Raw genomic sequence first — 27,751 nt, 5'->3', positions numbered from 1 at the left:
TATATATATATATATATATATATATATATATATATGTATATATAGAGTCCTTTCAATACACGTCATCAAACTTCCGGTCCGCCATCTTGGAGGGCATACAAAGACGCGTTCAGTGAATAGCTATGGTTGAGCTGTTGAATATTTAGCCATTTCATCACATTCACATTCACACAATGCCCAGTTTTTGCGCTATTGTTGGCTGTGGGAATCGAGGACGAAGAGATGACAAGAGTTTCTACCGCATACCGGCAGTTATTCAGAATCAGGACAAAGATACAGAAGAATTATCCAAGTGCAGACGTGACTTGTGGTTGACCAGAATATCACGGGCTGATCTACGTGAATCCTCACTACCCTAAGCACGTATCTGTTCTGATCATTTCATATCAGGTCAGTCTCGGCTAGGCCCTAAAAGTATCATTATTCCTGTGTAAACATGCTATATCCGATCGCATGGGTGACTTCAAAAGTATCATCGTCAGTTCAGTGTGTAGTGTGTGTGGTGGAGGGGGCATCTCAATTTTTAAACATCAAAAGGGGCATCTCAGATTTACAAAACAAAAATTAAAAGCGCCCATATTGGCTATATTAACAAAGGCTACTTACCTAGGTCTCTCTTTCGCCAAGGTGCTCATGCCTATATATAATTAAGTGTATATTTATATTTATTTTAATTTGTGTATTAAATTGTGCAGACATACAGGCCTATGTGATGAATAAACATTGATTATAAATAATAATAATAATATCTGAAAGCTGGTTAATCCGAAGGGGTCTTCAGCTTATATATGAAACATCGAAAAAAATAATTAAACTTGCGCATTTAATTGCAAGGAGGCAAAACGATCATCCAAGAGCATTACAATAGAGTTTGTCCATCATATGTTTATATGTATATAAGAAATTATAGCATTTGTAACCAAACACAAACACAATGGTTAGGCATGAACCGATAAAGATTTGACATAATAATGCAAAACTTTTACATACATTTTGACAATAAAAAATTATAATACACAAGGTTAGGCTAAATGATCAATATTAACATTATGATTATAAACACTCTCTTCATCGGCCCAGTGTTTATCTAATTTTGGACTTAAAAGCATTAAAGGGAAAAACAACAAATTCTGGAAGCAGATTATTCAATGGAAATGTATGCCCACTCATGTTCTGGGTTGGCCGACAGTACCAAGTAGTTCACCATATCAATGTATGAAATACTGGGAAAATCCTCAATATTTTGACTGAATGAATTCTGCATCTGGTATGGATCTAGGCCATCAATTAGATCGAGTTTCTGCTTGTAAAAACGCTTATCATCACCCGACAATTGTTTGACAAAGTCGCTCTCATTGTCCATATTCGCTGTAGCAGCCGCCATGTTTTCGTTTTGTATGCCCTCCAGCATGGCCGCCGGCGATTCCCAGTGACGTCATTGAAAGCACTCTATATATATATATATATGTATATATATAATTTTTCTGTTTAAAATGTTGTCCCGACCTTATCTATTATTTTACCACAGAATCTCCCTGACTGTTACTTACGGTACAAGCCAATTTTTTATGTGTTTCCCATACTATAATACATTATGATTATTGAAAAATCTATAGGTGGAAACTCAAATATGGATGTGTGTATTACACTTTCTACAGTAAAAGATATAGAGTATGTATAAATCGCAATATAACCAGTCGGTAAAATATATACAATAGTTGTGTCAGTGCTAACAAATTGGAAATGCCTATTAAACATAATTAGAGCGATGAATTATGTTCTCATAACCTAACCTTAAAAGGTGTTCTTAACAAATCAGGGATCTTTGCTTCTATGAATCCATAGACCTAACCTGACCTATGTACTCAGAAATCCTCGTAAATGAAGTTATGAGTTCTAACCTAACAAGCGCTGTCCATACCCTGATTGCCCCCCCCCCCCACCCATTGACGACACACCACTTCATGAATATGGTGATATATTGTTTGATATTATTATAGTATGTTAAATTTTTATTACGACATTATAAAGGATATAATCAAATAGGTCTGTTCAAACTCGCCATTTTGAACCCTTTAAACTGTCAACTACTGTTAACCTAGATACTTATTTTTATTAAAAGTTACCTTATATTATACCATTTTATATTTGACTAAGTATTGTTTCGGTCTGCATCCAAGCCATAAGAAATTAATGCTCTGAGTTTTTAAAATCCTATCAGGTAGTGCTTCTGCTCGGACTTAGATTTTCAATTTTCTTTACTATTGGTATTGGAGGCCATTTACAGTTTCCAATCAGAGATGTTTTCACTTTCACGTGACTCTATCTTGGCTAATCTTGTACCTCCGTATCTACATATACTAGCTCCGGTGCTGACGTGGAAATTAGAAGTTTGGTAAAATTTCGATAGACTCCAAGCAGCAATTTTTGTAAGAAAAACAAGTTTTTTTTTGTTAGTTTTCCTATTGTTTTACTGTGTTCTGATCTTATCTTACGCAAAACTATTGTTTTCCAGTTACCACCACCACCATACATACTCCAACAATAGTGGGAGTTTCCCCAGTTGGGAATCAGGGTTAGGTGTTTAGCCATAGGTTAGTTTAAACCTTGTGTTGGATTATCTTTTAGAATGTGATTTTTCAGTTATGCTGTACCTTATATAATTTTATAGGGTTCGATTTGCATAAAATGGGTTTCCATGAGTTATTTTTATTAAAATCGTTCGTATTACCTATACAGTACTGTAATTGTACCTGGAACACCTCTTATTCTTCTCTTTAGACTTATGGTGCTATACAGTCATTTTGCTTATGGATTTTCACTCATATTTTTGTTTCCAACAAGTTTGGTACTGTATAAATTTTGTTGGAAATTGTCTGGTTTAAAGTTAGGTGGGCTGTTATTTTCCAAAGTCTTAAATCTAACAGTTTTTGGTATAAAAAATTAAAAAAAAGGCCAGAAAAACAATAATATACTATACTCCTGTAAAACCATTTGTTCCTACATGAACACAATCTGTTGTGCTTTGATAAGAAAACGAGTTTAGTTAAGCTGGAAACGGCCGTCAAAACTTCTAATGATTGGTATTAGTAGATGCCAAGTGGAGGGTAAGCCTTGCCTAACAGACAAGTTACTGAACTCCCACTTTGATTTGGGCCCCTGAGAAATACAGTCATATTTCTTTGCGTCCTCATATTTTGCTTTTTTACTCCTTTGCTTTTTATTTTAGACAAATGTTTGTTCCGTAACCGAAATACAAACCACGCTATTTACATAGGGTATTACTTTCGGCGTAGCTGAAATGACGATCCGTTAGAATTTTAACGAGGGTTAATTACCCCCGCGCTAGTTAGCAAGGGGGTAGGGGAGTGGTAGCTAGCTACACCCTCCCCCCCTCACACACCGGTGAACTACTCCACTTTTGGCTCGGGCGATGAGCAAACGTCTCTGCTTCGCCCTCGCATTGACAGCCTTAATTTTTTGCTTTTACTTTCAGTTTGTGTGCTTGGAGTTGGCCTCATCCTTCCTTTCTATCATGCGGAAGTGCCCTGGACCCCGTGACCGCCCTTGTGGAACGTTCATGTCGGTGGTCGAGACGGACCCTCACACCTTATGTCTGTATTGTCGAGGTCAACGGTGTGAAAGGGATAAAAACTGTAGTGAGTGCAGAGAGTGGTCTACCTCCCAGTGGGAGAGGTTTGCCCGGCGGCGTAAGAAGAAGTGTAAGCGTTACCGTTCTCCTTCAAGGGCTGCCTTGAAGAAGGAAGGTTCCAAGGACTCTTCTTCCGCTGCCCGAACCTCCTCCGAAGCTCCCACTTGATCGGTCTCTTGTGAGAGGCCGTCGAGTGGTAGCGTAGGCCATTCTTTTGTTTCCCAACCTCGGGGTTCGAGAGAGGGTGTTGCTTCCCATAGCGAGGCAGCTCCCCCTCCTCCTCCGGGGGAGGGCATTGATTTGGTTGATGACTATGTTGCTAACGATGATCTCTTACAGCTTTGGGCTTCCTTGGGGCTTAAGGGCTCGCCCTCCAGGGAAGCCCTGTTTGACCTAATCCAGTTGGGTGCAGCTATCAAACAGTCGCCGGTAATAGCAGAGGTAGATCCTCTGTCTGTTGACGACGTTGTTGTGGCAGAGGCTTCCGACGGGTCGGGTCAAACCCCTGCTGCGGTTGCGGATGTTGCTGAAGGCTCAGTTCCTCCCTCCGAACATCCTTCGAGGGAGGCGCTGAGTCCAACGGTCTCTCCTGCAGTTGTTTCTCTCCCTCGGGGAGTGCACTGACAGAGACTCCTCTTCGGAGGACAGACGATGGTGTTGCTGTGCCTCGAGGTCGTCTTCGCCGTAAGGCTCGTCCTCCTCTTCACCGCAGAGGCCTTCCTTCTCCTTACAAGGGAGTTAGGAGGCGCCTCTTCGGATCTTCGCCTTCGTCGTCCCCCGCAGAGGATCCTCCACGACGAGAGCAGACCGTTGCAGCTGCAGCGCTTGACCTCTCCGCAGATCGTTCGCGTTCTCCGACGCCTGCCAGACCTTCCAGTCTTCCATCACCATTCCTGGACGCTGATGCGCAGTGGGCGCCAACACACCCTGTTGTCCAACGGGCACTGGTCCCTTCGGGGCAAAAGGGCTTATCCCTCAATGTGGGTAAGCCCCTTAAGGGCCAGGTTTTACCTGCGCGCCCACGATCTCCTGCGCCTGCGCGCAGTAGCGCGCAAGCGCTCTCCTGCTGACCAGTCTTCAGCTGACCAGACTTCTGCTGATTCTATGCGCCGACGATCTCCTGCTGAGTCTCACCATAGATCTCCTGCTCGCCAACACTCACCTGCTTGCCAGCGCTCACCTGTGCTACAGAGACGTCCTGTGCGCCAGCGTTCTCCAGTTCGCCAGGGCACATTTGTTCCTGCTGCGCACAATGCGCGCCATCGGTCTCCTGAGCGCCCACGATTACCAGCTCATCAGCGCACGACTGCGCGCCCTGTTCCCGATGCGCGCCATGCTCGCCAACGTTTGCCCGCGCGCCCATGATCTCCGGATCTGGGCGCAGGCAAGGACATTGTTCCTTCGCCTCGCTGACGTTCGCCTATGCACCAGCCATCGCCTGCGCGCCATCGTGCGCACTCACCTGTGCGCATTTCTAAGGCAGCCCGAGCACCTGCGCGCCCGCGCGCCCTTGAGATGTCTCCTGAGCCCGCCCATGAGCGTTCGCCTTTGCGCGCAACCTCGCCCTCTGGTCCTGTGCCCCAGCTGGTACCTTCTGAAAGCGCAACTGCGCGCCAACGATCTCCTGCACGCCAGCGATCTCTTACACGCCTGCGCAATCCCTCGCCTGCGCGCAAGCGTTCTCCAACGCGCCCACGCTCCGGATCGCCACAGGTCTCCGACACGCCCACGCAATAACTCGCCTGTGCGTAGTCGATCGCCTGTTCGCGCTACGCGCCAACGCGCCATCGCTCGCCAACGCGCCATCGCTCGCCAACGCGCCATCGCTCGCCAACGCGCCATCGCTCGCCAACGCGCCATCGCTCGCCAACGCGCCATCGCTCGCCAACGCGCCACCGATCGCCTACACGCCACCGATCGCCTACGCGCCATCATTCTCCCGATCGCCAGCGCTCGCCCTTACAACCGCGCGCATCCTCACCTGCGCTCCCACGCGCACCTTCACCAGCGTGGTCACGCGCACCTTCGCCTGCGCGCCCACTCGCCCGCGCACCCTCGCCACCGCGCCCACGCGCACCCTCGCCACCGCGCCCACGCGCACCCTCGCCACCGCGCCCGCGTGCACCCTCGCCACCAGGCCCGCGCGCACCCTCGCCACCGCGCCCACGCGCATGCGCGCCAACGTTCGCCCCCGCGCGAACCAGCGATTCCACCATCGCGCGAGCGCCAGCGCGATCTCGCCAGCAATTCCTGCCGGGTTTCGCAGCGCGCCCAACCTTGCGAGTCTTTGGGGACGCGTGCTTCCAGATCTTCGTCCTCACGATCTCCACCCTGTAAGCGCAGAGCTGCGCACGTCCAGGAGCAGGAAGAATCTTCGGAGAGGTCTGCGCAACATTCTTCTTTTCAGGCAGGCCCCGTGGTATCCACTCCTAAGGATCAGTCAATCCCCTTCCCTCCAGCGGGCGTTGCTGACACTGCGTCGGTCAGCCGTCAGCCTTGGTTTGGGTCCCTGATCAAAGCGGTCGTGCAGGCTATGAAGCCGGCCCTCGCTGATCTGGGGCTGAAACCAACAGCAGCCTCGTCCCCGCTGAAGAGAAGGAGAGGAGTGCACTTTGTGGTAACTTCTCCTAGGGTTAAGCTGACTCCCAAGAAGTCCGTCAGGAAGGCCCCTTCCCCCTCGCAGACGTCTCAGGAGAATCCAGCGAGGTGAGGCATTCTCCAACGGCACCAATGGGAGGAACCCCACCTCGAGGAAGAGAACCGTCTCGCGTGGAGAGGAGCCCCCAGACTTCTTTGCTCGAGTCCTGTATCCCTCCCAGGAGGGAGCCTAAGGACTCGAAGACTGCTCCTAAGTCTTCATCTCGGATTCGCCTAGAGCTAGCGAGACCCCAGGAGAACGTCCACGTATCTCCTCAAGTAGAGCTACTGGGGACAGGAGACCTTGCTGCCAGTCCACAAGGAGGAGAGCAGCACGAGTCGGAGCATGCCTTCTGGCAGGTCCTGAGTCTAATGAGGCAACTCAACGGATTCAAGGACCTCGAGACCGCCCCCCGCGAAGGCAAGGATATGGTCCTGGACCAAGTCTATGGTACCCAGAAGCTCCCAAAGGCCAGCGTGGCTCTGCCCTTGTCCCAGGGAGTCAAGAGTGCCAGAGACAAGGTTGAGGGCCAGCTCTCCGAACTCGCCGCCTCCAGCCGTTCCTCTGCCAGGAACAAACTCCTCCCACCTCCTTGTGTACAACAGAGGAGGTACTTTGAGATCATGGGGGAGTCTTGTTTAGCTCTTCCCCTCCACCACTCTGTGGAAGAGCTCGCTAGGGGAATTTCTCTCGAGAAACTCTCCACCCAGCAGGTGACATTCTCGGCTACAGAGATCCTAAGCCAGGAGAAGGTTGCAAAGTTTGCCATGCAGGCCACTTCGTGGCTGGACATCTGGCTGGGGTCTCTGGGCATCCTGTTGCGATCCGAGGACTTGTCCATGGAGAGCACCAGGAAGGCCATGGAGACTTTCCTCCTCTCGGGAACGCGCACCATCGAGTTCCTGGCCCACCAAGTTTCGAACTTGTGGGCTAACTCGATCCTTAAACGTCGTGATGCCGTGATCGAGAGGTTCCACTCCAAAATCTCAGCCGTGTATGTCGGCAAGCTCAGACACTCCTCCATCCTTGGAGGGAGTTAGTTTGAGCCCAAGGATGTGGAACGGACAGCTGAGAGGTGGAGGAAGTGGAATCACGATTCGCTCCTCCAAAGGGCCCTTACATCTCGGCCCTACAAGCCTCCAGCTCCTCAACAACAACATCAGCAGCCTCATCAGTCAAGGACATCAAATCAGGCTCCGGCAGCAAAGGCAAAGGTGTCTAAGCAGGAGCCCTTTCCTGTCAAGGACAAGAAAGGCAGAAAGTCCTCCAGGGGAGGTAGGAATCCTAGGGGGAGCGGCCAAGGCCATAAACGTTAGGATTGGCAATCCCCCTGCATGTACACCAGTGGGGGGATGCCTACAAAGTTGCGCGGACAGGTGGCAGAAACTCGGGGCCGATTCCTGGACGATCTCTGTGATCAGCCAATGATATCGCGTCCCGTTCATAACATCTCTTCCTCCCCTGACAGCGAATCCAGTGTCGTTGAGCTCCTATGTCATGGGATCAGCAAAGGGGCTAGCCCTTCGGGCAGAAGTCGAGACCATGCTCAAGAAGGATGCTCTCCAGGAGGTCGTCGACGGCTCCCCAGGCTTCTTCAGTTGACTCTTTCTTGTAAAGAAGGCGACTGGAGGCTGGAGACCTGTCATCGACCTCTCAGCTCTGAACAAGTTTGTCAAGCAAACTTCGTTCAGCATGGAGACAGCAGACACGGTCAGACTTGCAGTGAGACAGCAAGACTTCATGTGCACACTGGATCTGAAGGATGCGTACTTCCAGATCCCAATCCATCCGTCTTCCAGGGAGTACTTGAGATTCAGCCCAGACAACAAGATCTACCAGTTCAAAGTGCTGTGTTTCGGTCTCTCCACAGCACCTCAGGTGTTCACCAGAGTGTTCACCCTGATATCTTCGTGGGCACACAGGATCGGCATCCGTCTCCTCCGTTAATTGGATGACTGGCTGATCTTGGCAGACTCGGAGTCAACCCTTCTTCGACACCGAGACAAGCTTCTGGGACTTTGCCAAGATCTAGGGATCATGGTAAATCTCGAGAAGTCTTCTCTGCTTCCAACTCAACGACTGCTATATCTAGGCATGATATTAGACACCAGTCTCCACAAAGCCTTTCCATCAGACGACAGGATAGCAAGGCTGAGGAGGGTCGCAAGGCCTTTCCTCGGACGAGAGGAACTTCCAGCCAATCTTGGTTATGTCTCATAAGTCACCTGGCCTCCTTGGCCCGTCTAGTTCCGAACGGCCGCCTCAGGATGAGATCTCTGCAATGGCGGCTCAAGTCCCGGTGGAATCAAGGCAACGATTCCCCGGACACTCTGGTCCCTATGGGACCTGTGGAACGGATGGACCTGCAGTGGTGGTTGACTGACGAAAACCTTCGAAAGGGAGTGGATCTTCACGTCCTCCCCCCGGATTTGATGCTGTTCTCGGACGCGTCAAAAGAAGGGTGGGGGGCCCACGTTCTTGACCAGAGGATCTTGGGCCTATGGTCAGAATGAGAAAAGTACCTTCACATCAATCTGCTAGAGATGAAGGCCGTTTATCTGGCCCTTCAACAGTTCTAACAGACCCTGACGGGCCACTCCGTGGTGGTGATGAGCGACAACACCACAGTAGTGGCTTATATCAACAAGCAGGGAGGTACCTTTTCACAACAGCTATCCCATCTTGCAGTAGAGATACTGAGGTGGACCAAAGTCCACTCGATTCCACTATCAGCTCGCTTCATTCCAGGCAAAAGGAATGTGTTCGCCAACAGTCTGAGCAGAGCATCGCAGATAGTGAGTACCGAGTGGTCTTTGGATCCTCAAGTAGCCAACAAAGTCCTGACTTTGTGGGGTTCCCCGACAGTGGACCTGTTCGCGACAGCTTTGAACTTCAAGCTGCCGCTGTACTGCTCCCCAGTCCCGGACCCCAAGGCACTCTGGCAAGATACCTTCCAACAAAGGTGGGACAACATCGACGTCTACGCCTTCCCACCGTTCTGTCTGATGAGAAGGGTGCTCAACAAGACCAGACTATCTGTCAATCTGTCAATGACCTTAATAGCTCCGCTATGGCATCATGCAGAGTGGTTCCCGGACCTTCTGCAGCTCCTGACGGAACCCCCGAGAGAATTTCCCCCACGACACGAGCTACTCAAGCAACCACACTGCAACATCTTCCACAAAGCCGTAGGTTCGCTTCGGCTTCAGGCCTGGAGACTATTCAGCGTCTCCTCACAGAGAGAGGCTTTTCGCAACAAGTTGCGAAGAGGATGTCTCGACACCTGCGTAAGTCATCCGCAGGGGTCTACCAGACAAAGTGGAGAGTCTTCTGTGGTTGGTGTCGTGGGAGGGGTATCTCTCCCCTCGATGCCACTATTCCAGCAATAGCGGAGTTTCTCGTGTATTTGCGGGAGGAAATGTGCCTTTCAGTCTCGGCGGTGAAAGGCTATCGCTCAGCCTAAAGCTTAGCCTTCATGCTGAAAGGAATAGACATTTCTTCCTCGCTGGAACTTTCTTTACTCATACGAAGCTACGAGCTTACCTGCCCTCAGTAGGAAGTGAGACCTCCTACATGGAACGTGGTTCGAGTCCTCAGGGCTCTTAAGAGACCTCCGTTCGAACCATTACGCCAGGCCTCTGATCAACACCTGACTTGGAAGATGTTGTTCCTGCTCGCTTTGGCATCTGCCAAGCGAGTCAGTGAACTTCATGGTCTCTCATACGACGTCGCCCATTCAAGGGGATGAGGGGAGGTAACGTTCGTGTTCGTCCCTGAGTTTGTAGCTTAGACTCAGAACCCTGGAGTGCCGGACCCACGGTTCGACTCCTTCAGGGTTTCGAGTCTCCGTTCTGTAACAAGTGACCCAGACCATCTGCTACTATGTCCAGTAAGAAGTCTGAGGCGTTATCTGAAGAGAACAGCTGCAGTCCGTCCCCGCGTGCAAGCCCTGTTTGTGAGCACGGGAAGGACGAAGAGGTGGGTCACCAAGAATACCATCTCAGCTTGGATTCGAAGGGTCATCCACCACGCCTTGAATCCAGATCCTCCTCCGTCGCGTTGTCCCAGAGCACACGATGTCAGAGGCATCGCAACGTCTCTGGCTTTTGAGAGAAACTTCTCGGTGACGCAGGTGCTACAAGCTGGGATCTGGAAGCGTCAAACGACCTTCGCAGCCCACTACCTGCAGGACGTGACCCACAGGAGCCTTGATACATTCTCTATCGGCCCTGTGGTGGCTGCACAACAGCTGGTCCAACCTCAGGCTCCTTAATGGACAGGTAGCAGAAGGTTGAGGGCATTGTTACCCAGTTTTAGACTGCATGAATGAAAGAGTATGTCTGGCCCTTACTTCTTTCTTCATCCTCCCCTCTCTTGGGGAAAGCAGCATCCTGGGTTCTCTGCATAGCTGACCTCGAACCTCTGCAGGTAAACCATGCTTCCTTGTGTTCCTAGTATTAAGATAATACTGTCGCGTCCCCCATACCATGACGAGGTGGTATTGGGAACGTCCTAGCCTAGAATTCCATCTAAAGGACTTCAGGTCAACTTCCTAGGACGAGTCACACTTCATACCTCCACACACACAAACTTATGTAGGCCGCACGTTCCTTGCGGAGCAAGGAACTTGCGAGGTGCAGGGACTCTTTTTCTCGAGTGCTACTCACTCGGATTCTGAGTCCCCAGGCAAAGCCAAAGCCAGTAAGGCTGGGACTTTCCACCCTACCTAAGGGTTAAGTCACCCTATGTAAATAGCGTAGTTTGTATTTCGGTTACGGAACAAATGACAAGTTCGGAGATAATTTGTATTTTTCCTAACCATACAAACCTTAGCTATTTACACATATTTGCCCACCAGCCCTGTCCCCCAAGGCAAGTCCTACCTCTAAGTGAAGTGAAGCAGTTCACCGGTGTGTGAGGGGGGGAGGGGTAGCTAGCTACCACTCCCCTACCCCCTTGCTAACTAGCGCGGGGATAATTAACCCTCGTTAAAATTCTAATGGCTCGTCATTTCAGCTTCGCCGAAAGTAATACCCTATGTAAATAGCTAAGGTTTGTATGGTTAGGAAAAATACAAATTATCTCCGAATTTGTCATGTTTGAGGGATATTAAGGAAGAAGAGAGGGATATGTAATTTTTCAATATTAATCTTACCCGATGATCATGTAGCTGTCAACTCTGTTGCCCGACAGAAATCTACGGTCGGGATACGCCAGCGATCGCTATACAGGTGGGGGTGTACACAACAGCGCCATCTGTGAGTAGGTACTCAAGTACTTCTTGTCAACAAGAACTCAATTTTTCCTCTGTCGTGCCTCCGGCAAGACCTACTAATACGCTGTCCCTAACTGGATTTGTTTTCACAACTTTTTGGTGAAGTACACTATTCCAGTTTTGAGCTTTCGCTATGCAGGGGTTTTATCTTCATTTCAAAACTTGAACTCGTTTTGGATAGATTTTATTATGGTGACGAAGAGAGTATGGACTCTCTTTCACTTTTAAATGGCCGACCCTTCCCTTAGACGGAAGTGTTGGTGTCGAAGAGAGTATAGACTCTCTTTCACTTTTTATGACCCACCCTTCCCTTAGACGGAAGTGTGTTTAGGTTTTTGGTAATTTTGCTTAACAAAGTTATAGATTTATTTTATATCTCTCCGCCATTTATAGGCCTCTTCGATTAACTTTCCATTTAGTATAAACTTATAAAAATTAATTTTTATGTTTGTTTATATGCGACCTTTCCTAGTAGTAGGCGGTCCTTACTTGGAACCGAAGTTAATTAACATTGAGCCCGTCATATCGTTTTTCCTGTTAAGAATTTATGCTATTTTAATTTTTATGTTTTTGAAAGAATTTCTTTGATAGTCTCGTACTGTTTTCAAAGTTGAACTAACGTTTTGTTTAGTCTCCGCAGTTGTTGACGTTCAGAACGTTCAACTTGCGCTCTATCGTTACGATAGAGAGAGAGTATTTCACGGTTTCACGTTGCAGTAAGAGTAAACCGATTCTAGCGTTTCGTTCATTCTTTCTTAGCTTAAATGGTTTTAATTCTAATAAAGGAACTTTTTATTTGGGAAACCTTTCAGTTTTTTTCCTTTAACAAATAATATGTTTTAACGATATATATAATTGGGCTCATCTCTCAGGTTCTAAGTCAAGAGAGAGAGAGAGAGAGATAGAGACGGAGGGAGAGAGAGGAGGATAAACGTTTCGTTCAAGCGGGTAACGTTGTTCTCGTTTTTTTACTCTTCTCCCTAGTCGCTATAGGGGAAGAAGGTAAAACGTTTCTAGAGTTTTATTCTTGTTCCCAGGCTTTATGCGGTGAGAGATTTTAAACGTAGTTTATTTGATCTAGTGTTTAGTCTTTTCCAGCCACTGAATTCTTTATCTTTCATTATGTTTTTCTGTTACATTGTAATACTGTTTTCGCAATTACTACCTTTTAATGAAGGATAGGATTGCGTGTTTCAGGTACAAACCACTTAAAGTTTCGAGTTCAGTGAAATAAGTGCAAACAGAAAATCAAAAGTGATAAAGTGATATGCGCAAAGTGTTACAGTGTTGCGTTTGAGGGTTCGTCTGTTCGTGCCAGTTGTTCACCTAGTCCGATACCTCTTACAAGCTCCCAAGCCCAGGGGAGAAGTAATGTCGAAGGACTTATGGGTTCCACAGGCCTTGATCGACGAACAGACGTTTCCCTCCGTGGTTTCGGGTGTATCTACACACGTTGCCGACGTGATCACCCCACCCACACAAAGACGAGAGAGCCCATTTATTCCTCGTCTGCGGAAGAGGTTTCTCGCAGAAACCATGGACCAAATCTTGCAGCTTTTAAGTGCAAGTCGGTCCCTTCCGCGCAAGTCCAACGGCCTAGGTGTAGCCACTGGGTCAGTTCGGACTCGCTGCAGTACGACAACTGCACACCTCCCAAGAGAGGCAAGGTGGTACCGCAACAGGCAGTAACTCCGTCTGTTGCCGCACCAGCTGTTTTAGACCCTCAGTCACAACGGACAGTAGCTCCGTTTGTTGTTGTCTTTCATAGACCCTAGTGGTCCATGCTGCAGACTATACAGTCTCAGCTTGCTCCTTCATGCAGGAGTATCGTGCTGGAAGGTTGACAATGCACCTGTTAACCTACAACCCGCCGAGGTTGTGCGCTCAGCAGATACTGCGGCTGCCTGCTCCCACCCTCCACCTGTGAGAGCTCCACCGCCGATGCGCAGTCCACCCTGCCAGACGCATGTTCTTGCTGCACCATCTGCTAACATGCGTGAGCTACCGCATCAGCAGTGGGAAGGTTCTGTAGAGCTGCCGGGTTCCAGCACTATGCGGCATTCTCCGCAGCCCATGCAGCATGCTCTGCATACCTTACAGCATGCTCCGCATACCATGCAGCATGAGCCGCATACCTTACAGCATGCTCCGCATACCATACCGCATGCTCCTCAACCCACCGCAGCCCCTCCCACGCACCAGCACTCTGCTTTTGTTGTTGCCAGCTCCCACACTCCGACTGCGGAGAAGGTTGACGATGCACCCGTGGGCCTACACCTCCCACGGTTGTGCGCCCGGCATGGCTTCCTGCTCTCACACTCTTGTTGTGAGAGCTCCTCCACCCATGCACAGTCAACCCGGCCAGATGTATGATGACTCCCACACACAGAGCACTCAGTTGCCGTGCGTGAGCTACCACAAGCTGCCGTGTTTTGACACGGTGTGTCAGCCTCCGCAACACACTGTGGTTACCGCCACTCGCCAGCAGCAAACTAGTCAGTCAGGAGTTGAGGCTTCCCCACACAACTTTGGTTGTTGCCAACTCACAGACTGTCATACAGTTACATGACGTTGCATTCTGGTCTGCTACTTATACACCAGTGCTGTATATCCTCACGCTCCTGTTGTGGTTGACAGTTCAGTTTTTGACAGTTCACAAACTGTCAAGCAGTTTCATAACGTTGCCTTCTGGTCTGCTGCTTTTGCACCAGTGAAACCCTCACTGAGAGAACCTAGCTTTTCTCGGATATGGTTCCTGTAGATGAGAAAGTGCTGTTCTCCCTCCTTCTGATATTCCCTTGAGGACTCTGTCATTTGGAGAGGAGCCTTAAGCTGCTTAGCCTCCTATGGACTTTTATTTAAGCATAACATGCTTCCAGGGAGGGTAAATGGTTCCGCTTCAGTCGCTAACCCCGTCTGTTGCCACACCTGCTCCCATAGACCTTGGGCTTTGTTGCAAGACATGCAGTCCAAGCTTAGTCCTTGATAGAGGATTTTTTACGGAGAAGACCCTTCTTGCCAACGACCTTCCTACCGGTTGGTTGTACGCCCTGTTGACGCTGAGGTATCCTACTCACGTCCGCCAGTTGAGATGGTTCCTCCACCGGTGCGACCCAGTCTGGGTTGCCAGTCGCACGTTGATGTTATGCTACTCTCGGAGGTGGTTGTGGACGTTCAGTGTGTCACTGGGTAGATGTTCAACAACCAGCAGAGGTGACTTGTTGTGACGCAGTGCGGCAACCTCAGCAACCCGATAAGGGATTGTCTGTACTACCCAGACAGTCTAGACAGTTTCGGGTTGTCGCTGTACTTCCTCGCTTCCCCATGGTTGACAGTTCACAGACTGTGCAGCAGTACCATGATCTTGTGTCCGGCTCCGTCACGCATCCACCAGTGCGACCGGATTCAGCGAGTCAGACGTTGCCCACTCCGTTGCCGTTTCCTCATCAGTTTCGGATGAGGAACCCTCTGATGAGGACATGGCTGAACAAGAAGATCAATCCCCAGCCCTGCTATCCATCCAGAAGATGCTGAAGAAGGAATACGGCCCTGTCAGGCTGTGGATGAGTCTGGTTAGGACACTGTCATCCGTGGTGCATTTGGTGTCACTTGGAAGACTACACCTCCGTCCTCTTCGGTTTCATCTAGCTCTTCACTGGAAAAGGACAAGACGCTAGAAGCGGTCTCGATCCCGGTTTCCGGAAGATAAGTCTGGTCTAACCTGAGGAAAGGACTTTATCAACCTTTTATAGGGTCTTCCCCTGACTGTTCAGACTCCCAACCACGTTCTCTTCTCAGACGCATCGGACGTAGGCTGGGGTGCGACCTTAGGCGGTAGGGAATGCTCGGGATTATGGAACTCGCGTCAAAGGACAATGCATTTTAACTGCAAGAAGCTTCTGGCAGTAAGTCTGACCTGGAAAAGCTTCAGGTCTCTCCTTCAAGACAAAGTAATGGAGGTCAACACGGACAACTCCCTGCTTTGATGTTCATCTCCTAGCAAGGAGGGACCTACTCTCTGACATGGTGCGAGTTTGCTAGTGACCTCCTCTCCTGTTCAACAGGTCTAGACTTTTCACTAGTAACAAATTTCTTCCAAGGCAACTTGAATGTCTTAGCAGTTTGTCTCAGTAGGAAGGGACAATAATTCCAACATATTGGACCCTCCACAGAGATGTATGCAAGAGACTTTGGGTCACCTGGGGCCATCCAACCATAGATAGCAGTTTGTCTCAGTAGGAAGGGACAATAATTCCAACATATTGGACCCTCCACAGAGATGTATGCAAGAGACTTTGGGTCACCTGGGGCCATCCAACCATAGATCTCTTCGCAACCTCGATGTCCAAGAGGCTCTCAACAGACCCAGCAGTGGTTCTTTTAGATGCCTTTCTACTAGATTAGTCTCATCTAGATCTATATGCATTCCCTCCGTTCTAGTTTGTCAACAAGGTACTGCAGAAGTTCGCCTCTCACGTTGGGACAAAGTTGACACTAGTTGCTTCCCTCTGGCCCGCGAGAGAATAACTTACCGAGGTACTTCGATGGCTAGTAGACGTTCCCAGAACTCTTCCCCTAAGGGTGGACCTGCTACGTCTGCCACGCGTAAGAAGGTACTCCAAGGCCTCCACGCTCTTCGTCTCACTGCCTTCAGAGTATCGAAAGACTCTCGAGAACTAGAGGTTTTTCGAAGGAGGCAACCAGAGCGATTGTTAGAGCAAGGAGAACATCCACCCTTAGAGTCTACCAATCGAAGTGGGAATCTTCCTAAACTGGTGCAAGTCAGTATCCGTATCCTCGACCAGTACCTCTGTAACTCAAATAGCTGACTTCCTCTTATATCTGAGAAAAGAGCGATCTCTTTCAGCTCCCACTTTCAAGGGTTACAGAAGCATGTTGGCATCAGTCTTCCATCACAGAGGCTTAGATCTTTTTAACAATAAAGATCTACAGGACCTCCTTAAGTCTTTTGAGACCACGAAGGAGCGTCGTTTGGTTACACCTGGTTGGAATTTAGACGTGGTTCTAAGATTCCTTATGTTAGACAGGTTCGAACCACTTCAATCAGCCTCCCTGAAAGATCTCACCTTTAAGACTCTTTTCCTGATATGCTTTACCAGCTAAAAGAGTCAGTGAGATTCATGCCTTCAGCAAGAACATCGGATTTTCATCCGAAACGGCTACATGTTCTACATCTTGGTTTTCTAGCCAAACACGAGCTGCCTTCTCGGCCTTGACCAATATCGTTCGTTATTCCAAACTTATCGATATGGTTGGAAATGAACTAGAAAGAGTATTATGTCCTGTAGAGCTCTTAAGTTCTATTTTAAAAACCTTTATGAGGCCCGTCTGAAGCTTTATGGTGTTCAGTTAAGAATTCATCTTTGCCTATGTCAGAGAATTCTTTATCCTATTATTTTCAGACTGTTAATACGAGAAGCTCATTCCCTTCTGAATGAGGAAGACCAAGCTTGGCTGAAGGTAAGGACACACGAAGTTAGAGCTATCACAACTTCCGTGACTTTTTAATAAAATAGATCTCTGCAAAATATTTTCGACGCAACCTTTTGGAAAAGCTAATCAGTGTTCGCGTCTTTTATCTTAAGAATGTCCAGTCTCTTTACGAGAACTGCTACACTCTGGGACCATTCGTAGCAACGAGTGCAGTAGTGGTGGGGGCTCCACCACTACAATTCCCTAATTCCAGAACCTTTTTAATCTTTCTCTTGAAATATTTCTGGGTTGTCCGGAAGGCTAAGAAGCCTTCCGCATCCTGGTTGATTTGGCGGGTGGTCAAATTCTTTCTTGAGAAGCGCCTAGATTAGAGGTTTTGATGAGGTCCTTTAGTATGGGTTGCAGCCCTTAATACTTCAGCACCTAGGAGTCGCTCAGCATCCTAAGAGGATCGCTAGGCTCAGTAAGGAAGACGTACTTAAAAAGGCAGAGTAATGGTTCAAGTCGACTTCCTTACCAGGTACTTATTTATTTTATGTTTGTTATTTTGAATAACGGCTAAAATAAGATACGGGATACTTAGCTTCTTTGTTAACATGTATGCTGGTCTCCACCCACCACCCTGGGTGTGAATCAGCTACATGATCATCGGGTAAGATTAATATTGAAAAATGTTATTTTCATTAGTAAAATAAATTTTTGAATATACTTACCCGATGATCATGAATTTAAGGACCCGCCCTTCCTCCCCATAGAGAACCAGTGAACCAGTGGACCGAGGAGAAAATTGAGTTCTTGTTGACAAGAAGTACTTGAGTACCTACTCACAGATGGCGCTGTTGTGTACACCCCCACCTGTATAGCGATCGCTGGCGTATCCCGACCGTAGATTTCTGTCGGGGAACAGAGTTGACAGCTACATGATCATCGGGTAAGTATATTCAAAAATTTATTTTACTAATGAAAATAACATTTTTCCTGATAACTATAGCAGTGTGACAGTTTTCTGTGAAAACTTGCTGGTATCCACATACTTGTTCTTGTTGGGCAGCCTGTCTGTTTGCTGCTCATTCCCTTCGCTAGTGTGAGCGTATGACGACAACATGAATATGAGGAAGTGTGTTTTTCTTGGACATCGCTGTGCTCTGTCGGAGGAAGAAGGTTTTGCTGCCACCGAGTTATAAGATTGGCACTACCCTTCTTCCTTGCAGGGTCTTTCCTTCCTTGGAAAGCCCCAAAAGGAGTTCAGTATCACCTGTAGTGCTGTCTCTTTGAAGAGTCCTCTGTGGTCATTGTCCTGTATGGGAGCATTGTCATTGGCCTGTACTGTCCCTTTGAAGGCAAACTTCAAGTTCTTCCTTCTTCTCTGCCTCATCTTCATGAGAATTTACACATTGTGACTGTTGGAGGAAGAACAAGTGAAGACATCATCAAAGAATGACATCTCCTCGTGTACGGGAATGGACAATTCTGAGAACCCCACCATACCTCTAAGATGGCGCTGAAGAAGACTCCTGTGATGTATATGTCCAGTTTTTTTTTATATATATATATATAGGTTTAAAGGTTGCTCATGAATAGCAGAGGCAAGGGGCAGTGACATTGCGCAGGGCAGTGTCCTAGAGACTGACCTTATACTGTATACATATGATTAGCATCCAAGTCCCCTATCCACACAAGATAGGACCAGAGAGGGCCAGGCAATAGCTGCTTATGACTTACTGAAAGACCTAGAGGCTCCTCAAAACCCCCTATCCTTAGCTCAAAAGAATGGTGAGGTTACAACGACCAAAGGAATTAACTATTTTCAATATTAATCTTACCCGATGATCATGTAGCTGTCAACTCCGTTGCCCGACAGAAATCTACGGTCGGGATACGCCAGCGATCGCTATCCAGGTGGGGGTGTACTCAACAGCGCCATCTGTGAGCAGGTACTCAAGTACTTCTTGTCAACAAGAACTCAATTTTTCCTCTGTCGTGCCGCCGGCAAGACCTACTTGGATATGCTGTTGATTTTGGAGTTATTGTTCACGATTTGGTGATGTATTTGCTCTAAAGTTTAGCCTTCGCTATTCAGGAAGCTTTATCCTTAGCTTAGCAAGCTTTTGGAATTAATTTGATTTATTGGTTAACGAACTTTGCTTTATTTTGGAATTCCCCCTTGACTACTTCTAAATTCAAGATGTCTGACCAGTCCCAAGTTCCTAAATACAGGCAGTGTAGTGTTAGGACTTGTACTAGGCGTCTTCCGAAGGCCTCTTTAGATCCTCACACCGTATATTCCAATTGTAGGGGTAAATCCTGTCAATTGGAAGATCGATGTGGGGAATGTGCTGGGCTTTCGGAATTCGATTTTAACGAATTCCTTAGATATGCACGTAGGTTAGAGAAGGAGAGAGATAGGAGGAGTTCTTCTCGCTCTGTGGATTTTTCCTCTCCCCATGCCCCTCAACCTTTTCCTTCCCCTGTGGTGGTGACTCCCGAACCTGCTACGAGTGCTCAGCCTGCAATGGCTGATATGTTGCGTGCCATTCAGGCTCTCGGTGATAAGGTGGAGTCATTGGTTAATGACCGTAATCAGCTCTTGGCAGATGTCAGAGAGCTGAAAGCGAAGAGTGCAGTGGGAAGTGTTAGTGCTAGTGATGTGCATAGTGTCAGTGTCAGTGTTGCGCATGAGGGTACATCTGTGCGTGCCAGTCGTCCTCCCAGTCCGGGACCTCTTGCAAGCTCCCAAGCCCAGGGGAGAAGCAATGTCGAAGGACCAAAGGGTTCGGCAGGCCTTGATCGGCGCACGGATGTATCCTCAGTGGTTGCGGACGTATCTGTTAAGGATCGTCCCATCCACATACAGACGAATGAGCCCTTACATTCCTCGTCTGTGGAAGAAGTTTCCAGGAGGAAACGGTGGACCAAGGTCTCACGACCGCTCAAACGTAAGGTCCCTTCCGAGCGAGTCCAATGGCCCAGGTGTAGCCACTGGGTCAGTTCGGACTCGCCGCAGTCATCTGATGACTGCACACCTCCCAAGAGAGGTAGAGTGGTCCCTCAACAGGCTACTGCTCCGTCTGTTGTTGCTCCAACCACAGTAGACCCTAAGTGGTCCATGCTGCAGACTATGCAGTCTCAGCTTGCGGCATTCATGCAGGAGTATCATGCCGAGAAAGTTATCACCTCTCCTGTTAACCTACAACCCGCAGAGGTTGTGCGCTCAGCAGATACTGCGGCTGCCTGCTCCCACACTCCACCTGTGAGAGCTCCTCCACCGATGCGCAGTCCTCCCTGCCAGACGCATGTTCTTGCTGCACCATCTGCTAACATGCGTGAGCTGCCGCATCAGGAGTTGCCGGGTTCCAGCACTATGCGGCATTCTCCTCAGCCCATGCAGCATGCTCTGCATACCTTACAGCATGCTCCGCATACCATGCAGCATGAGCCGCATACCTTACAGCATGCTCTGCATACCATACCGCATGCTCCTCAGCCCACCGCAGCCCCTCCCACTCACCAGCCCTCTGCTTTTGTTGTTGCCAGCTCGCAGACCGACCAGCAGAGGCATGATGTTGGATCCGCAGGTACGCATGCACCCGTTCTGCCGGATTCAGCCGTTCAGCTTTCTGCTCTGCCTTTGCCACTCACAACTCAGCTTTCGGATGATGATGTATCGGATGATGAAGCTGCACATCTGGATGAGCCTCACTCTGATATTGAAGGGCACAAGTCTACGCCTCCCTCCTTAGACTTTCGCAAAGTCCTTGCATTGTTCAGGGACTTGTATCCTGAGCATTTTGTGTCTGCAACCCCTCGTTCTCCTCCCTCCGAGTTTGCTCTGGGCATGCAGTCTGCTGCGCCTGCCTTCACCAAGCTTGTTCTCACCAGATCATCTAGGAGAGCTTTGAGGGTTATGGGGGACTGGTTGCATTCCAAGAAGCAACTGGGAAGGACCTCTTTTGTCTTTCCGCCTCCCAAGCTTGCTTCTAAGTCGAGCGTCTGGTATGCCACGGGAGAGGAACCCAGCTTGGGGGTTCCTGCCTCTGCCCAGGCCGACTTCTCAAGTCTGGTTGACTCTCCCCGCAGGTTGGCTATGAGACGTTCGAAGATCTGCTGGTCCTTTTCTGATTTAGATCATCTGTTGAAGGGAGTCTTTCGTGCCTTCGAGATATTCAACTTCCTCGATTGGTGTTTGGGAGCCTTAAGCAGGAAGACTTCCCCTTCAGATAAGGACTCGGCCATGCTGATCATGTCTAGCATGGACAAGGCAATTCGGGATGGGTCTGGTGAACTTGCGGCTTCATATGTATCAGGAGTCCTTAAGAAGAGAGAACATCTTTGCTCCTTCTTATCAGCTGGTATCACTCCTTGCCAGAAGTCAGAGTTGTTGTTTGCTCCTCTCTCCAAGTGTCTGTTTCCGGAGGAGCTGATTAAGGGGATGGCTGCCTCACTTATCCAGAAGGATACTCATGATCTGATGGCTTCTTCTGCACGTAAGGCTAAAACCTTACCTTCCGTGCCTAGACCCTTCCGCCCTGCAGCAGTTGACACACCTGCTTCTAGGTTCATCCCCCTCTTAATGAGAGAATGCCTTGATGAAGTCATTAAGCTTCAGCACGGCATTTAATTCCCGTGCTGAAACTTGGTGACGGGTAAGAGGGCTCTCGAACTTGGGGAAATTGCTCCCCCAGTTCGAATCTAAATTTCTCTCTTTTACCTTTTTCTTTTTCTCAATACTACTTCGACCTTATCCTAATTTCACAAACTTTCTTTAGTCTTGCTTTCCAAACTCTATGAGAAAAATTTCCCTCATTATATGTGTGTATATATTATGTACATATATATTTATTTATTTATTTTTTTTTTCTTTTCTCCTATGGCTTGGATGTTTTCACATCCATTGTAGCCCCGGCGGGGATGTTCATACATCCTTTATTGCTGCCTGCTTTGATGAGTGGGAGGAGGTATCGCGGTTGGGAGGTGTTTGCATTCAAAGCTATATATGAGAGTATTGGATGATTTCAGCCATCCCGAAGATGGTTTGGACCTTTTTGGCGGAACTATTCTCAAGTGTTGGGTCTTCGGAATCCAGGGGGATCCAATGCTTGGGGTAGGACTCTCGGCTTTTGGCCGGAAGCCCGTCATTATAGATATGGGGAGGATGATTCCATAATTTCTTGGTCTCAGTCCTAACAGGCGGGTTCAGCTTACACCTGTGCCTCTATATCTGTTTTGATGCTATCCTTCGGGTAGGGTATGGAGTGGACCATCTGGGAAGTATACTCTCATTGTGCCGATAGTAGAGAGTGCAAATTTCCTTTCCGACGCGTGATGGCCTAACATTCTCGAGCAGGTACATCAAACTAACTCTTTTCCCTCTCTTTACTATAATGGATTCTTTAAGGAACGAACCCCCATCCCCTGGATACGCTGACTCTCCCCCGGCACTGTTGACGACCTCTGCTAATGTGATAAGGGATAGCTCTGTTGATGACCTCGGAACGGGAAAGGACCATTCTACTGATATTTCTAAATCGAGTAATTTGGGTAACACGAGGAAACTTCGAATTCTCCATGTTACACAAATTTCAATAGAAACAAATTATGATGATCTATGTAAAGCATTTGAATGCTATGGATGCATAAAAGAAATAAGGATGAAACTTGAAGCTGAAACTTGGGATTCATGGATATCTTATAGTAGTTATGACGAAGCATTTAGTGCAATAAGTAATTTGAATAATATTAAAATTAATAACTTGAATGTCGCGGCTGCTCTCTGCGATAAGGTACCAAAAGATTTAGATGTGTACAGGCCTGCCGATTGGTTGGAAAAAGGCACAGATTTAGTCATGCCCTCCCAGAGAAATCCAAAACCACCGATGTGGCTTATAGCTGAATCAAAGGGGGTTACAGGGAATTATTTTAAAATATGCAAATTGATTCAGAAAAAAGTAGGAACTATTGCACCAGGCGATATATCTCGTTTCGGAAAAAATAGTTTCCTTATCCATGCCAAATCCAGTACACAGTCGGTAATATTGTCCAATATGAAAATAAATAATGATGACATTAAGTTAGATGTCAAACCCCACCTAAATTTTAGCTACGGAAGGGGCGTAGTTTTTAACAGAGACCTATATGATTTTACAGAGGAGGAGATACTGGCCATGTGTCCATTAAATGTTTGGAAAGTTCATAAAGTCCCAGGTACATCAATGATGATCCTTACGTTCCAGGATGCTGATGTACCTTTTCATATTATTATCGAGAACGAAAGGATTAAAGTAAGACCCTTCAAGCAGAAGCCATTGCAATGCTTTAATTGTTTTAAATTTGGGCACCCGTCCAAAGTTTGCAAAAATGAGAAGATGTGTGGTATTTGCTCCAAATCTTACCATGGAGAGTGTGCACTCGGAGCCAGGTGTTTAAATTGCAGCTCGAATCACAAATCCACAGACAAGATTTGCGAGCTATATAAGTTGGAGGAAGCTGCCCTCAACAAATCAAACTTAGAACACATAAGTGTGACCCATGCCAAAAGACTATTAAATAAATCAAATACATATGCTAAGGCATTAAAATCAAACCAACCTAGCACTGCCAATAGCTCAAAAAAAAAGTATACTATCTGACAAAATGTCAAATAACGAGGTAACCTTATCACCTCCTGAGGCTTTACCACGGTGTATTAACACTAGGTCATTGCCCATTGCTGTACAGCCTTCAGCCGCCATTACAAAAAGTAATACAAACCTCTCTCAGGCCATGTCCTTGCCTGATCTGATGGAGGTTCCACTTAAGACTAACTTACCTGATGCACCTGTTATGGGAAAAGTGCAAAAACCTCGAATCCCACCATCTATTAATCGCAAAAGAGAGAGACCTCCATCTCTCTCTCCACCCTCCATTAGAAACGTTAAGGTTATGACATCAAATAAATTTGATGTTTTGTCTGTTGATGTTTCTAATGAACCAGAAGATGGACTGAATAAATCAGAAATTCAAGTTGAGGTCCACCATCCACCTCAACAAATAGATAAAAAGAATACAAAGAAAAACACCAACGTTAAACCCAACATAACAAGACCACCTCTGAAGAAACATACTGGTAATAATGTTACATTAAAAACTGCTAATGGGAAGACCTCATCCAAGATGTCTTCCAGAAATAATCCATAGTTTTCTCCTCCATTTTGCAATGGAACTGTCAGGGTTTGAGGGCGAAATATGAAGAACTTAAGCTCCTAATTCATGAGCATTCCCCCATAATTGTATGTCTACAGGAAAGTATGCTTGATTCTAACACTCCTAGTCCTCGAGAGTATGTTAGCTATAGAACACCATATAATCAACAAGCAGGGAGCCATGGCGGAAGTCTCATGTACATTCGTCGAGATGTTCCCCAAATACCCATGTCTATACGTACAACCCTGCAGGCAGTTGTTGTACAAATTGATATAGGGAGAAAATATACAATATGCTCTCTGTACTTACCTCCAAATGATAATATTTTATATGATGATTTAGCAGAGGTCATTCAACAACTCCCTCAACCTTTTCTCTTACTGGGAGATATGAATGGTAGACATCCTTTATGGGGTGATGTTTTGGCCAACACAAGGGGCAATATTATCTCATCAATTGTGGAGAATGAGGATGTGGGACTCCTTAATACCGGAGAGCCCACACACTTCCATGTTCAGACAGGTACTTTGTCATGCATTGACCTTTCAATTGCAAGCTCTAACTGCCTTCTTGATTTTGATTGGAGGACATTAGATGATTGGCATACTAGTGATCATGCACCAATCATTATAAACACCAACAAGGGTCCGCCTTTGCAAAGATCGCCACGTTGGAATCTAGACAAGGCAGACTGGGTTAAATTTTGTGAGCTAAGTGAAATCGAAGGGAGAGCAGAACAGTTTGAAAGTGTTGATGATGCCATAGACCTACTGAATGGAACTCTTCATACAGCAGGAGTCAATTCAATTCCCAAAACAACAGGGTTATTCAAACGACGACCAGTCCCGTGGTGGTCTTCAGAACTAACTGCACTCCACAGAGCCACAAGAAGATCTCTAACACGATTGCGTAGACGCAGAACTGATGAGAATTTGATAATGTACAAGAAATGTAGAGCACAGTTCCGTCGTGCCATGAAAGAAGCAAGGCGCCAGTCATGGATGCCTTTTGTTTCCTCTATTAACAGTAGAACACCACCATCTTCTGTGTGGAGGAAAGTAAAAAAGATAACTGGCAAATTCACCCCCAACCCACCACCAGTGTTGAAGGTGAATGGCCAGTATGTAACTGAAGCAAATGAAGTTAGCAATGCCCTGGCTAATCATTTTTCAAATGTATCCAGCAAGTGTGAAGGAGCCCCTGGTCACCAGTATAGGAGCACTGAAGAAAAGAAAATTTTAAATTTTGCAACAAGAAGGGAAGAGTCGTATAATTCTCCTTTCACTGAAAGAGAATTTGATTCCGCACTTGCTCATTGCAACGATACAGCCCCTGGACCCGATGGAATTCCATATGCAATGATTAAACATGTAAATTTTAATACAAAGCTATTTATTTTAAGCATTATTAATAGAATATGGCATGATCATAGCTACCCAAGTGTTTGGGAACTAGCCATTATTTTAGCCTTTTTAAAACCCGGTAAAGACAAGTTTTTAGCAGCAAACTATCGTCCTATTGCATTGACATCTTGTTTATGTAAAATCATGGAGAAGATGGTCAATGCAAGGCTGATATGGTACCTTGAAAAGAAAGGTATTTTATCACCGATTCAATGTGGATTCCGAAAAATGCACTCAACGACTGATGTGTTGATACGACTTGAGTCATCTATTTGTGAAGCCTTTGCTTCCAAACAGCACCATGTTACAGTATTTTTTGACCTTGAAAAGGCATATGATACCACATGGAGATATGGTATTCTTAAAACCATTCATGAATTGGGATTGAGAGGAGAGCTGCCACTATTTATTCAGGCATTTCTTTCACGTAGAGTTTTTCAAGTGAGAGTGGGGGAAACTCTATCAGAGAGTAAGTGCCAGGAAGAAGGAGTTCCTCAGGGTAGTGTGCTGAGTGTAACCCTTTTTGCACTAGCAATTAATGGGATATCCTCAGCCATTCCCCAGGATGTTCTCTCAACACTATTTGTGGATGATCTCTCAATATCATTTGCTGGCACTAGAATGGCAATGGTTGAGAGAAAAATCCAACTCTCTATTGATAAAATTATCCAGTGGGCTGACATGAATGGATTTAAGTTCTCGACAAGTAAAACTACCATTGTCCATTTTTGTCGTATCCGGGGAGTACATCCAGACCCGGATATATACATTAAAGGTCAACGGATACCATGTGTATCGGAAACCAAATTTTTAGGTTTGATATTTGACTGTAGACTTACATGGGTTTCTCACCTAAAAGCGCTAAAAGCTAAATGTGTTGAAGCTCTGAATATCTTAAAAGTATTGTCCCATACATCATGGGGGCAGACCGCAATACTATTTTTCAATATTAAACTTACCCGATAATCATGTAGCTGTCAACTCCGTTGCCCGACAGAATTCTATGGAGGGATACGCCAGCTATCACAATACTAGAAGGGGGTGTACTCACCAGCGCCACCTGTGGCCAGGTACTATAGTACTTCTTGTTGACACCTCCTCAATTTTTCCTCTGTCGTGCTTCCGGCAAGACGTTCTGGGATACGCTTATGTTCTTGGAGTATTTTCACGATTTTGGTGAAGTATTTCTCTTTGATTTCGGCTGTCGCTTTACTGGAACCTTCTATATTAGCTTAGTTAGCTTTTGGAATTAATTTGAAAATTATGGTGACGAAGAGAGTATGAACTCTCTTTCACCTTTAAATGGCCGACCCTTCCCTTAGACGGAAGTGTTGGTGTCTAAGAGAGTATAGACTCTCTTTCTTAATTTTGCCTAACAAAAGTTATAGATTTATTTTATATCTCTCCGCCTCTTATAGGCCTCTTCGATTAACTTCCTTTTATTATAAACTTATTAAAATTATTTTTATATTTGTTTATATTCGACCTTCCTAATAGTAGGCGGTCTTTTCTTGGTACCGAAGTTAATTAACATTGAGCCCGTCATTTCGGTTTTACCTGTTAACATATTATGCTATTTCCGCCACAGAGTTTGAAAGAATTTCTTTGATAGTCTCGTACTGTTTTCAAAGTTGAACTAACGTTTTGTTTTGTCTCTGCAGTTGTTGACGTTCAGAACGTTCAACTTGCGCTCTATCGTTACGATAGAGAAAGAATTTTCACGGTTTCACGTTGCAGTAAGAGTAACCGTGTCTAGCGTTTTGTTCATTCTTTCTTAACTTAATGGTTTTAATCCTAATAAAGGAACTTTTCATTTTGGGAAATATTTCAGTTTTTTCCTTTACAATAATATGTTTTAACGATATATATGATTGGGCTCTTCTCTCAGGTTCTAAGTCAAGAGAGAGAGAGAGAGAGATAGAGACGGAGGGAGAAAGAGGAGGATAAACGTTTCATTCAAGCGAGTAACGTTGTTATCGTTTTTGCTCTTCTCCCTAGTCTCTTTAGGGGAAGAAGGTAAACGTTTCTAGAGTGATCTAGTGTTTAGTCTCTTTCCAGCCACTGAATTAATTAGATTTTTCTGTTACATTGTAATTCTGTTTTCGCAATTACTAACTTTTGAGAAAGGATAGAATTGCGTGTTTCAGGTA

At 46.6% G+C, this 27,751-nt stretch overlaps 1 protein-coding gene across 3 annotated transcripts in view; it reads left to right on the top strand.

The window, feature by feature from the left end:
- LOC137632515 (uncharacterized) overlaps positions 1–27,751 on the top strand; it is a 315,753-nt gene that overhangs the window by 40,230 nt on the left and 247,772 nt on the right. The gene's annotated exons all lie outside the window — the stretch shown is intronic.

Source organism: Palaemon carinicauda, chromosome 41 (genome assembly GCF_036898095.1).
Source record: "Palaemon carinicauda isolate YSFRI2023 chromosome 41, ASM3689809v2, whole genome shotgun sequence".
In the NCBI taxonomy this organism is placed as follows: Eukaryota; Metazoa; Arthropoda; class Malacostraca; order Decapoda; family Palaemonidae; genus Palaemon; species Palaemon carinicauda.
Note: the sequence above shows the minus strand (reverse complement) of the source record. Positions and strands in the feature narration are given on the sequence as shown.